This window comes from Larimichthys crocea, chromosome XIII, assembly GCF_000972845.2.
Source record: "Larimichthys crocea isolate SSNF chromosome XIII, L_crocea_2.0, whole genome shotgun sequence".
NCBI lineage: Eukaryota > Metazoa > Chordata > Actinopteri > Sciaenidae > Larimichthys > Larimichthys crocea.
In genome coordinates, this window is record NC_040023.1 from 48,305,644 (window position 1) to 48,317,991 (window position 12,348).

Below are 12,348 nucleotides of genomic sequence, written 5' to 3' on the forward strand. Positions count from 1 at the left end.
TGAGCTCAACAAGAAAAAAACCACAGCTGGTTTCAGAGGTATGGATGAAAGGATGCTTTAATAAATGTAATCATATTATATCATATCAAATCATATCCAGAATATAAAAAATATTAGCAGTAAACAAATACAGTATTATGTGTCTTTTTAGTCACTGCTACATCTCTTTCCACAGATGTTCCTCTGACAGACTGACCTGAATTTGTCTTTTAATGCCCTTTAAACTCCAACACTAACACAAATTGAGAGGAAAAAAGTCATCCAGGTGAGCGGCATGCCAGGATGTGCCTGGAGCAGCTCCTCCTTGGCTTCCTGTAATTACTGTGTGGAGAGGGCACGTCCGCCGTCTGTCAGCACAGGGCTGATGGACGACTGTGGCAGCAGAGCAGGGAAAACGTGTTCGGGTTGCTGTGATGAAAACTTTCACGTAAGCGATTTACAAGATCCCTTTTCATTTGCACTTACAATAAGTACTAAAACTCCTCTTTTTCCTCTCACACACAAACACAAACACACACATTCACTCTCCATCTATTTTCCTATATGCATTTTGTGCACACTGTCTTGCAAGTTCTCTTAAATCCCATCAAATAAGCTTCATTAGCATGTTGACATTACATTGTTTCACAGTGGTGGAGGTATAAACTATAATCAGAAAAATGTAAATAAAGCATTAAATGTAAAACTACTCAATTTACTATAGTCACAAATGTTCCCTGTGACTGGTATACTAATATATTATATAATTAGATTACTCATGCATTATGTAAATGCAGGATTTTACTCTTGTAGGTGGCTGAGTGTGAGTGTGAGTGAGGCTAACTCTAATGTTCAACTATTTTGTATAGGACTGCAGCTAATAATCATTTGTCCTTATGGATTAATCTGCTGATTGATTGGTTTGTAAAAAGGTACACATAGTGACACCTTCACAAATTCAAAACTACTCAAAATAAATTCAAATTATTAAAATAATGAAAAGGAAAAGTAGCAAATCCTTACATTTGAGAGTCTGGAAGCATGAAATGTTTTTACATGAAACTACTATGAATTATCAAAATAGCTGCTAATTAATGTTCTGTAGTCATTTAAGCTGTACTTGTATACAGTGTTGGGTAGTATAATTTAAAATAAAACATCATATTTTATAAGCTATTGATATGTTTTGTATGCAGATATCTTAATTTGTAAAGTAACTAAAGCTGTCAGATAAATGAGTATATGCAGAAAGCTACATAAAGTGAAGTACTTCAAACTTATACTGAAGTACAGTACTTGAGTGAATGTACAGAAAATAAGTAAAACAGCAGCGGTCTTACGGGTTCCCTTAGGTGGCATGAAAATACATATTTTCCAGTGAGATCTGTTTCGCCAATCTCTTCCTCTCTCGCACACACACACACACACACACACACACACACACACACACACGGGTCAGAAAGGGCATCTCTCATCAGTATATCTATGCAGCAGACTGGGGCAATACTGGCCAAAGTAATTACACTGTTGAACCGCTTCATTCACATTCATGTATACAGCACATCTACATACACCAGCAGAGACCCTCATTCATGAAATGGTGGGATGGATTCATGGGTGAGGAGAGGAGAGGCCTCTGCTGTGTGTTTGTCAGGCATAAGTTTGGGCTGAAGGTGAATTGAAATTGCACTTTATGAGCAAGATCGCTCTCTCTTTTTTACACACACACACACACACACACACACACACACACACACACACTTAGGTTAGGGTTGATGGATGCCTGGGGTTTGTTAAGCCATACATCACAGAGGTCATTTAACCTGCCAACACATCTGCTGTCTCTGCCCTCAGAAAGAGAGGAAGAGGTGGAGAGAGAAGAAAGATTTATAAAGGCGAGGGGGAGAATTATGCAGGGTGAGAGAGAGAATGAGACTGTGATTAGTAACTGGAGTGGATGAAAAGCTCTAATTCTGTCTCTCCCTCACAGACATACACACACATACACACACATACACACACTGCAAAGTGGTATCTTTTTAACAAGCGTCTTTGCCGAAGCTGCTTGCGTTATGAGTTTCTGTGCTCCTCCATCAACTTTTGTCTTGTCTCTCTTAACTACTGACAATAAAGTTGCTGATTTATGCCGAGCAGTCGTTCTGCGCGCCAAGATATTAATGAGATGCATCTGAAGGAGGAGTCTTCATTGATTTCTTTGAATGAGGTTGACGTTTGTGAGGTGGCTTTATCTCAGACGTTTCAAATGGAGCGTGTGTGTGTGTGTGTGTGTGTGTGTGTGTGTTAATTGCAGATCAATAGATTTTATCCACTCATGCTGCACCCTGTTGACTTACCATAGCTGCCTCCTAGAGCGTGTGTTATCTCCTCTTTTACGTTTACTGCAGATGCCATGAGGTCTCCACTGAAATGAGGAATATTATACTTAAATTTATGAAATAGATGCAAGCAGAAAGAGAGAACATGAATCAAGACTCTGGCTTTAAATCTTATTCTTCCAAAGTTAAATTTTGTCACCTGCTATTAAGACATTTTTCACATGATGACCAGTTAGTTTGCAGAACATCACAATTTTTCTGATGACACACATCTATCCCCCTCCTCTTCCTCCTCCTCCTACTCACCTTGCTCTCTTTGTTTTCTTCTCTTAGCTTCTTTCTTGGTGTTTTAGCAATCATTTATCTCCTTGGATTGACACAGTTTATGTTTTTCATGGCAACAGACCTGTGTGACAACAGAACATGTTTAAATGTACTACTTATGACACTTATGACATGAACTTACTCAGGAAATCTAAATGTATTTCTCCACCATTCAACACTTTCATTATTTCTATATAATATGAAATTCAATTTCAGCACTCTTGATAACTTTAACATTTTTGTCAAATTGTATTATTGTTGTATTTGAGGTAACGTAGTGCAGACTTTTCATATCAATCAGCACCTACGCTGCATTACTATGTGGATATTATGTAACACTGGCAAAACGTACACAGACTTGATGTGGAGTGGGACAGGTTGCACAGCTCAAGCAAGTTTCAGATACCTGAAATTTTATATCCAGTGGAAAGAAATTGTAAGGTAAGAGCGTACATCAACAAGTCTCACACTATGCAAGTGTTACACAAGAACATAAAGTACACACATACTCCATTTACAGAATATGCTAGAAATGGAATATAATACGCGTATCTTGGTTTTCATTAGTGTATAATCACCTGAAAATCATTTTCTTCTTCTGCAGTACTGTTAAACTGGACTGCACTACAGTATATTGATATTCTAATATTCAGGTCATCCTATTTGCATACATGAACAATTTGATAAAATACTATTCATCAAAATAAACACCCCACTTTGGAAATTAGTTCTTTTTCTTCTTCTTTGAACCTATATGAGGTCTCCTATTTGACATATGAAGAGAGGAACTAGAGGCACTTTATTATGTAGCATGTGGTGATGGTCGTAGGGGTTAACATGACAAATAATAGGGGATGTGGCATTTAAAGTATGTTATTATGGTCTATTTGCCACAGCTGGCTGTGACACACAAATTCAGACACTTCCAACACGCACGCACGCACGCACGCACCACAATGTCTGAATTTCACACACTCCAAGAGCGCTGCACACAAAGAAGGAGGGGTGATGAGAGGGAGAGAAGGAGATGAGGAGCAAGGGATGAAGGCATGAGAACAGAAAGGCTGGTGATTCCAGACGTGTCACACGTGTTTTGATTTCTCAAATTTCTTTTAAAGCTTCTGTAAGATTTTTTCACTCACTCACTCACTGACTGAAGCTGCTGGTGAAGCTCAGATGAAGCTCACTGCACTCACTCTCACATACACAAACTCTCCTTGATTAAATCCTGCTCTGACCATGATCTTTCTTCTCTTCACCAATAACACTGTTCATCCCTCTTTCTGCTCCACAACACACACACACCCACCCACACACACACACACACACACACACACACACACACACACACACACACACACACACACACACACACACACACTTCTCAGACAAGGAGATTAATTTACTCTCGTTCATTTTTCAAGTTCTGCGTCTTGTCTGTGTTTAATGTGTGGTCGAATGTGTGTGTGTGTGTGTGTGTCCGCTGATTGATGTGCAGAAGCCCAGTAGCATAATCATACACTTCCAGACGTCATTTTTCACTTCCAGTCTTGATGGATGGATTTGAGGCATCTGATCACTGCTACCTCAGCGTGGGGGGTCTAGGTCAATTTTGAGGTGTGTCTGTACGTGCTTATGTGTCTTGTTGGCCAGCGGTCCATCTGTCTGTCTAAGGCGAGTAGTGATTGAGTGGACTTTCCCATCCCCACCAGAGGGCCTGTTTGTGGGGTTTCTTCTCCCCTCATTACCCCGAGGACAATCATCCATGGTGGCCAACTGTGTGTTTTTTTTAAAAAAGTGTTTGCTATTTAAGCGTGATTTTTAAAGGGAAATTCCACTGTTTGTCAGCCAGGGTCTTATACTTGCATTTTTGTTTATCATGACAATTGGTCATGATAACGTTAAGTTTTCCAAAAGCCTTAAACACAGAAAATAGACCCTGGAAATCCCTGGTTGTTGCTTTATCTCTTCAGCTGACTTCCATTCAACAGTTTTTAAGTTCTTCTTCTTGCACGCCTACTAGCATATCAGCTGCCATCAGTGCTTACGCGTAAACTCACACTTCAGATGTTTTAAGTGCATACACAATTACCTCCAGTGCTTCCACTTCAACTACAATAAACAGCCACTTTCACAGCTTCCATGCCAGCTGACAATTCACTTGCCTTAAGCACTGACAAGCCAACAGGCATTTTAAGTGTCCTTAGGGTTTTCACTTCAACTCTTGTACAGAGTATTCTATATAGTAACATAAACATCACAGTATGTGATATTATGTATACATATACAGATGGGTAATCAATTGAAAGAAAAGTCTGAATAACTGAAAGACAGATGTGTCCGTGGCCATCAGGAATCACTGAATAATTTGTTTAGTTTGAAATTTATATAAATTATATACTATTTATTTATTTTCTGGTTTATTTAACAGGGACAGTGTACATTAATAACATTTCTCTAAATGTGCCAGAGGTATCCAAGAGGCTTTTTTTAAATTTTTTATCTCTAGTCCTTAGACAGATGTTACAAAGTCACACTAAAAAAAGACTGAAATTACAAAGTTATTGAGATCATGTAAAAGCAGAATAATATTAAAAAGCAAAGAAAATATTAGCGTGAAGGAAACATTGTTAGACACTAACTAAAACATGCAAAGCAGAAGCATGGGTATAAAAAGTATGCACAGTGTATAAAATATGGCCTATGGAGTAAATGAAGGAAGAGTTTGTTCCTCTTGTAGTAGTCCAAAGATAATTTACGCCAAGGCGCATTGAAGCTTGTGGTGGCTCAACACCTTACTAAGACACTTACTAAGTTTTTCCTTGAATTTGTCATCCGTCTTTACATATACACATTCTATACATATATGTATTATAGCTTTTTTTAAAGTTTCGCATCTGTTCTTATAGTTCCGCTTCAATAACACTTCAGTTTCCTGTGTGAAATCAATAAAGCATGCCTTATCTTATCTTGTATGACATGTGACCAGCAAATAATTACAATTTTTTAAATATTTTAACCTGTTCACACTGTTTTAAAATTTAAAATGACCATCATTTCCAGTCATTCAACAGGGTTTAAATATATTCCAGTGCCATTTTTCAGTGGTAAAGCGCCATAGTAAGTTTCCTTCAGAAAGAATCTGTACTTGGATTTTTATGTGTGATCTTTGAAAAGGGTTACCATGACTGAACCAAAGCACTTTTTTAGCACAAACCCATGCAATAACACTCAGACATGCACATACATATGCATGTAGAGAGATACATACAACCCCACACACACACACACACACACGCTATTCATCCTATGTTCCTGGTTAACTACTGCTCCTCCCACTCATTGCGCTTCACCTCGCCACAATGACCGCCATAAAATTCGGGGTCTGAGAGAGCAAAAGAAGAGAGGGGGTTAAGAAAAGGACTGAGAGATGGTTTGACGTTAAATTGACTGGAAAAAAGCTGCTTGCTTTTTCATGCTAATTGCCGTGCAACAAATTGTTAATTTATTCCACAAAGAAATGCAAAACAGCCCCAGATTTGGCTGAAAATGTGTGCACTTTACAAGGCGAGCTTAAATTGAACATATCATCTTTGCATGTGATAATAACATATGTACACTATCACCATCTCTGCAAACACACACACACACAAAATCCTGCTTTACGTGGTCATCAATCAGGTTAGGGCGGATGGAGACGCTAAACAGATTCGAGAAAAGAAGGTCAACACACATCCTCTACTCTCCTGTAGTCTCATTCACACTCACACACACATTCCTACACACTTTCTCGGACCAGGTTCAGGTGGTTTCGAGGTGAGGTTTCATGGTTGCCGCTTTATTGATGGTTCCCGTCAAACATGAAACACTTCTTTTCCCATCTAACCACACACACATGCACTGCCTCTGGGCTGTCATTCAGGACATACACAGACAGCCAGAAACAAGGAGTTGGCGTCAGCTCTACCAGACCCGCAAGTCGTGTCAGGTCCTGCACTGAACTACACACATACACATTTACACACTTATCTTGGATCTTTATGGTGTGCTGCACCCTCCACTTAGCACTGCTGTAAAGGTCTTCCTGAACTCATGCAAGAGTAGCACCTTCAAAGAGGTGCATGCACGCTCACACAAACACACACTGAAGAGCCGCGCAGACTTCTAAGCGGACTTAATCATTTCACATTTAGCTTCAAAGAGACTGTTTAAACACATGCTTGCTCACTGTCTGAGAGCACAGCATGGGTCCCGTCCTCTTTAATAGTCTTTCAATTCAGCTTAATTCTGCGTCCTTGTTTTCAGCTGGGTTGGGAAATTATAGCGGCGAAACAACTGAGATAATGAAGAGCACATTTCCTTTTCAATGCATCTCTTAATAACTGCTGTGAACTATGAATTGCATCAGTAGGAATCGTCTTGCAAAATACAGCTAAACTGATGGAAATGTATTTTTGCAACCTCTAATTTGAATCATTCCGAAGTGTAAATTTGACTGTCTTGTTTGCCAACAGCCAAATCAATCATTATAAATTTTCAGCATCGTATAAAAGAGCTCAGCACATGATATATGGGATCACAGTTCAACTCAGAGTTCAGTCTCAGTTCAAGATTTCTCTTCCTCAGTGATGTTACATCTAAGAGCATCTCATTGCCTGTGCTCAGGAGCTCTTTGTTGTGACCTTTGAGCCTCTGGGGTCATATACCTCTGGAGGCTGACCGCAGGTTGACTTTTCCCCTCTCTTGGTACACAGCAAATGTGCTCTCTGTGGTAGATGAACATGATAAAGTGACCTCTTCGGTGGCACAATGTGTAAGAAAATGTGCCTTCCGGTTGCCTTTTCAGTGGAGAAATCATGAGTAAGTGGACTAATAGGTGCCATTAAAAATGGAGAAAAAGCAATGCAGTGAATGAAGTTCCAGTCCTTTAGACAGTCCGCCACTGTACATATGTAATGTCTCCTGTAGAAGATAACAGAAAGTACCTGACGCGCTGTATGAACACACACACCTACTGTAGACTGAGAACATTGTCGCCAGCGTACGCATTCTGCACATTCTAGCCATTCAGACTCAGTGTTTGAAGGTGTCTTCTGAGTCTTGAGACTTGTAATTACACTGGAACAAAGAGTTATAGACCAAACAGTAAATACTTTTTAAGTATTTGAAGTCCTTTGTGTAGTGTTTGCTTGCGCACTAGTAGAAAGCAGCAGTTCATGTAATTGACTTATGTCATTCAAAGACATCATCTGTTGGCCGCCAATATTTCACTCCTACAGTAACTAACTGTCAGCGATAAATAAGTTGCTAAAGTGATGACACTAATTGTGGTTTAAGTATGGATGGTGGGGCTACAAATATGTAGTATTTTTATTATTGATGAATTGTACTTACAGCAGCATGAGGTCATTTAGGTTTATATGGATCGTTGTTATGGAATACATGAATGAAGCGGTTTTCCTGTTTATGGTTAAATCCATCTGGATTAGGCCTACCTACTTGGATTTTCTGTTGTCAATTTACAAGTTGCTTTTATGATTTAAAAAGAAGATTGAATAACTTATAGTAAATCTTCAGAAATGTGATCTGATATTTGTTCTTTCTATTTGTTCTTATAACATCATTAAAATTCAGTGGGGTCTGACAAACTGAAGTCGTCATTTACACAAAGTGTAATTTCCAATTAAAGCCCTGCAGAGAGTCCTAGTTAAATCATTACTAAACAGCCTGACATTAAAGTTAGTGGCAGAAAGCGGACAAGGGGACATCTTGTCATAAAGACAGACTGAAAGCATACACGCCTTCAGGTTGTCTTTGGTGGTGTCAGGGGGATGCTGCGTGGAGTTTGACCCGACGAACAAAAGTTGTAAGATTTTTGGGAAGTTAAGAATGAACTGATGAAGATGCTTTTTTCTCCACGGAGGTCTTCAAGAGTTTCATTTTAAATCAGAGTTGATGCTCAGCCTTCTGTGATGGGTTGCTATCCTGCCACTGATTAGCTTTTTCTCTCTTGGCTACCATGGAAACCGTGGTTAACATTCTGCTCTGCACTCTGGTGTTCTGGGTGAATCTCTCCAGAAAGACTTTTGAGTTTAGACTGGCACACCCATCACAAACACGCAAACTCAGAAACATTTATTTTCGAGGATTAAATGATTATTATTCCAGATAACCAATCATATTTTATGTTTTGGGCAGTGAGAAACACAACACACACACACCTGCCAGCCTTATAAGATAGTCTTTAACATTCTCAATAGAGACATACAATTATGGAAGGAAACCAACTTTTAATATTCATTTCACTTTAAATTATATGTTGCTATGGAACATTTTCTATATTATTATTATTATTATTATCATCATTACCATCATCATTATTATTAATATTATTTGGCACTCCCAGCCCTATAAGTATAACCTGTCCTCAGATTTACAACTATCATCAGTGACACTCAAAATGTTCTTAATATTGATATTGATATTAGAAAAATAAGAAAACTTTGATTATGGTATGAAGTGAAATAATATTTATTTCGTATTCTGGGACTTCCTGAGTAGTTTCAAGATAAATTTGAAATGTCAAATGATTAAAGGAATAAAAAAAATCACACAAAATTATGTGTATATCAGACTTTTTCTCTAATTGTTGCTTGACTGGATACGTTCAGTAGAATCTGCAGAAGTTTTAGTATATTGGCAGGTAGTATCCCAAGTTAATGAGAAATGAAAATAAAATGTACTTGCAAGAATATGTGGCCACTCTGTATCACTTTTGAGCTGGCGTGTCAAAACAAAAACAGGTGATACACTCTGTATTGTAGCATGTGTGCTAACCAGAGCCAGAGAGAAAGAAAATCACCTTGACAAAAGGTGTTTCTTCTTGTGGTTTAGATGTCATGTCCCACCCACACCCTGAACTGGCACCATGCCCACTGAGACACACCGGTTGTTTTCCACTTGATCCAAACACCATCAAACACCATCACTCATTCAACTATCATTAAAGTGTGACACTGCCAACTTTCACAGAGCTTAATGCACGTCCAGCTCGGTTTAATGTGATGTGTCATGTTTACAGGAATCAAAAGAAAAATATATTTTATCACGCTAGGATATTTGTCCTCAGGTTTGTGTGTTAGAGAGTGCAAAGGTAATAAAAAAAATCTAGAGCTACGGTTTCCAAATAATCCAAGATTGTGTGTGTGTGTGTGTGTGTGTGTGTGTGTGTGTGTGTGTGTGTGTGTGTGTGTGTGTGTGTGTGTGTACATCTGCTGTAGTGTACACCAATAGGAAGTTTTGATGATAAGCTATAGCAAAACAGTGACATCACCTGTTCTCATTCACATTTACACAATGGCAGGAAAGGATGACTACAGAATGACTATCTACTGTATCTATATAATCACAGCTTGTAGCTTGTTTGGATGAAAGTTATGTGAAGCATGTCTGTTATTACTTGTCAACAAGTTCTCCAGGTCTGTGCACATGCACACACACGCACACACACACACATGGTATGAACATCAGAGGCATCTGCCAAAACATTAACTCATGGTAGAAGTCATAAATCTCTGTCTTTACAACTTAACCTTTAGGAAAGGGAGACATCCTGACGCCGAGCCCGTGTGTGACAAATGTACACCTACGCATGAGTGTGTGTGTAAAAAGCTTGGAGATGACACGCAAAAAAAACATAACTGCACGCAACATGCACTGACTCACACATGCCAACAAGCTCATGCATTGATGTGCCAACCTGAAATTCCAGTCCACACGCACAAACCCTCATATTTCGGAATCAATAGTCAGCTCCAGCATACAAATCAAATCTGTAAGAGCTGTTTGAAATGATACTCTGAATTAAAGGCGGCAACATGTCTGAAGTCAAATGTTGATGTTACCCTCAGAACATTTCGTTGTTCCACTTTGATTTGGGCTGACAATAATTTTATTTTTATGAATAAAACTAAAACTGGGTACAAAACAACCTTGATCGACCTTCATGTCAAGGTTGTAAAGCATGCAAAAAAACACACATTATCTTATGCTGATGTTCAGCTTGAACATTATATTTCACTGCTATATTTCAACCAACTCTGGGCACTTAACACATCAGGATGATATTTAACTTTTTCAGTTAAATCCAGGCAATTTGGCTCTGATCTAATTTGAAGTTTACATGTAAGAAAAGTGCCTGAGACCGAGGCGGCACAGCTTTAAAGATAACAAGTAAAAGCCTATTCTTCAAATCTACTCACACAATTGTTTTTGTGAGCTCAAAGCGTTTAAATTATCCGAAGGCAGACTGTGCTGCTCTGTTCTTGCACATTCACAAAACTTTACCTGCAGATTTGTTTTCATACTAAGTTATAGTTTTGTGCTGTTTTAATAGTTTTGTCAATGTATTTCTTAGTCTAACGAGTTGTACTAATGGCAACACTAATACGTACTGTATATGTGCTTATATTGTAAAGTCACCATAACGTTAGTGGTAATTAAAAACCACATACAGAATAGAAGACAGTGATAATGTGAATGAGAAAAACTATTTCATTTATCAGTTCCTCAAAATTTAAACAGAGATGTGAGATGTTCATTTAAATATTTTATTTTGAATGAAGTACTAAAAAGTACTTGAACTCTTAACTACTTTTGTAGAGTTTTGGGAACTTGTACTTTACTTGAACATTTGCATTTTTATGCATATACATCATACTACATTTCAGATGGGAATATTGACACCAATAAATAAAACATACAAACCTATTTAACAGTATTAAAAAATTGCTCTGTTGTGATTAGATCTAACATTGACATTGCTACTTACATATTAATGATCATTTACAATAATAAAGTTGAAATAATCCAATAATATAAAATACATAATAATTATGTATAACAAGCTTTATGTTTGTAATTATGTGTCTCATACGTGCAATGCAGAACTTCCATTTGTAGGATAGTATTTTTACATTGTGGTATTTATACTTCAATTAAAGATTGAAATACTTCTACCACTGAGAAAGGTGCATGTAGATTATAGAGTCTATGGAAATACCAGATGAAGCCCCATCTGGTATGTGGCGCTATCTAGTGGCAGCAGCTGGAAAACAAATGTCACAACCACTTCCTCTTTCCTCACACTGTAGGAATATTCATTTCTGGTTATTTCTATGAATCTTATACTGATCCTAAATTCAAATTAATTTGTAGAGCCCCTTCAGGACTTTTGTTTCCAGTGGGACCACTAAAGGATAAATGTAACTTTAAATGTAAATGTTGTGATAATAAACTCCTCACTTCAAACATTCAGTACTATAGCACTGAATACTAGAAATGAGCTTTTCTTATGTGCTGTGTAGACGTATCTCTACCACACCCGCTTCCATCATCACCTCCACCTCCACCACCACCACCATACATGCTCACACACACATACACAGACAACAACCCTTCTTCAGACCAGACCCCGTTGCCTAGCAACTTCCTTCCGAGTGGCCCAGGGGGCGGGAACAAGGCACTTGGCTTCCGCAGTAATTACAGTGTGTGTGTGTGTGTGTGTGTAGACCTATATGTATGTTTCTGGGCCTCCCTGTGTGTGTGTGTGTGTGGTTCAGCTGTGAGAACATGCTTAGAGTACTAGCAGTCTCATGACCAAAAAGAAACCACAGCAGCAGCCATGTTCAACACAGATATTTCCATTTAG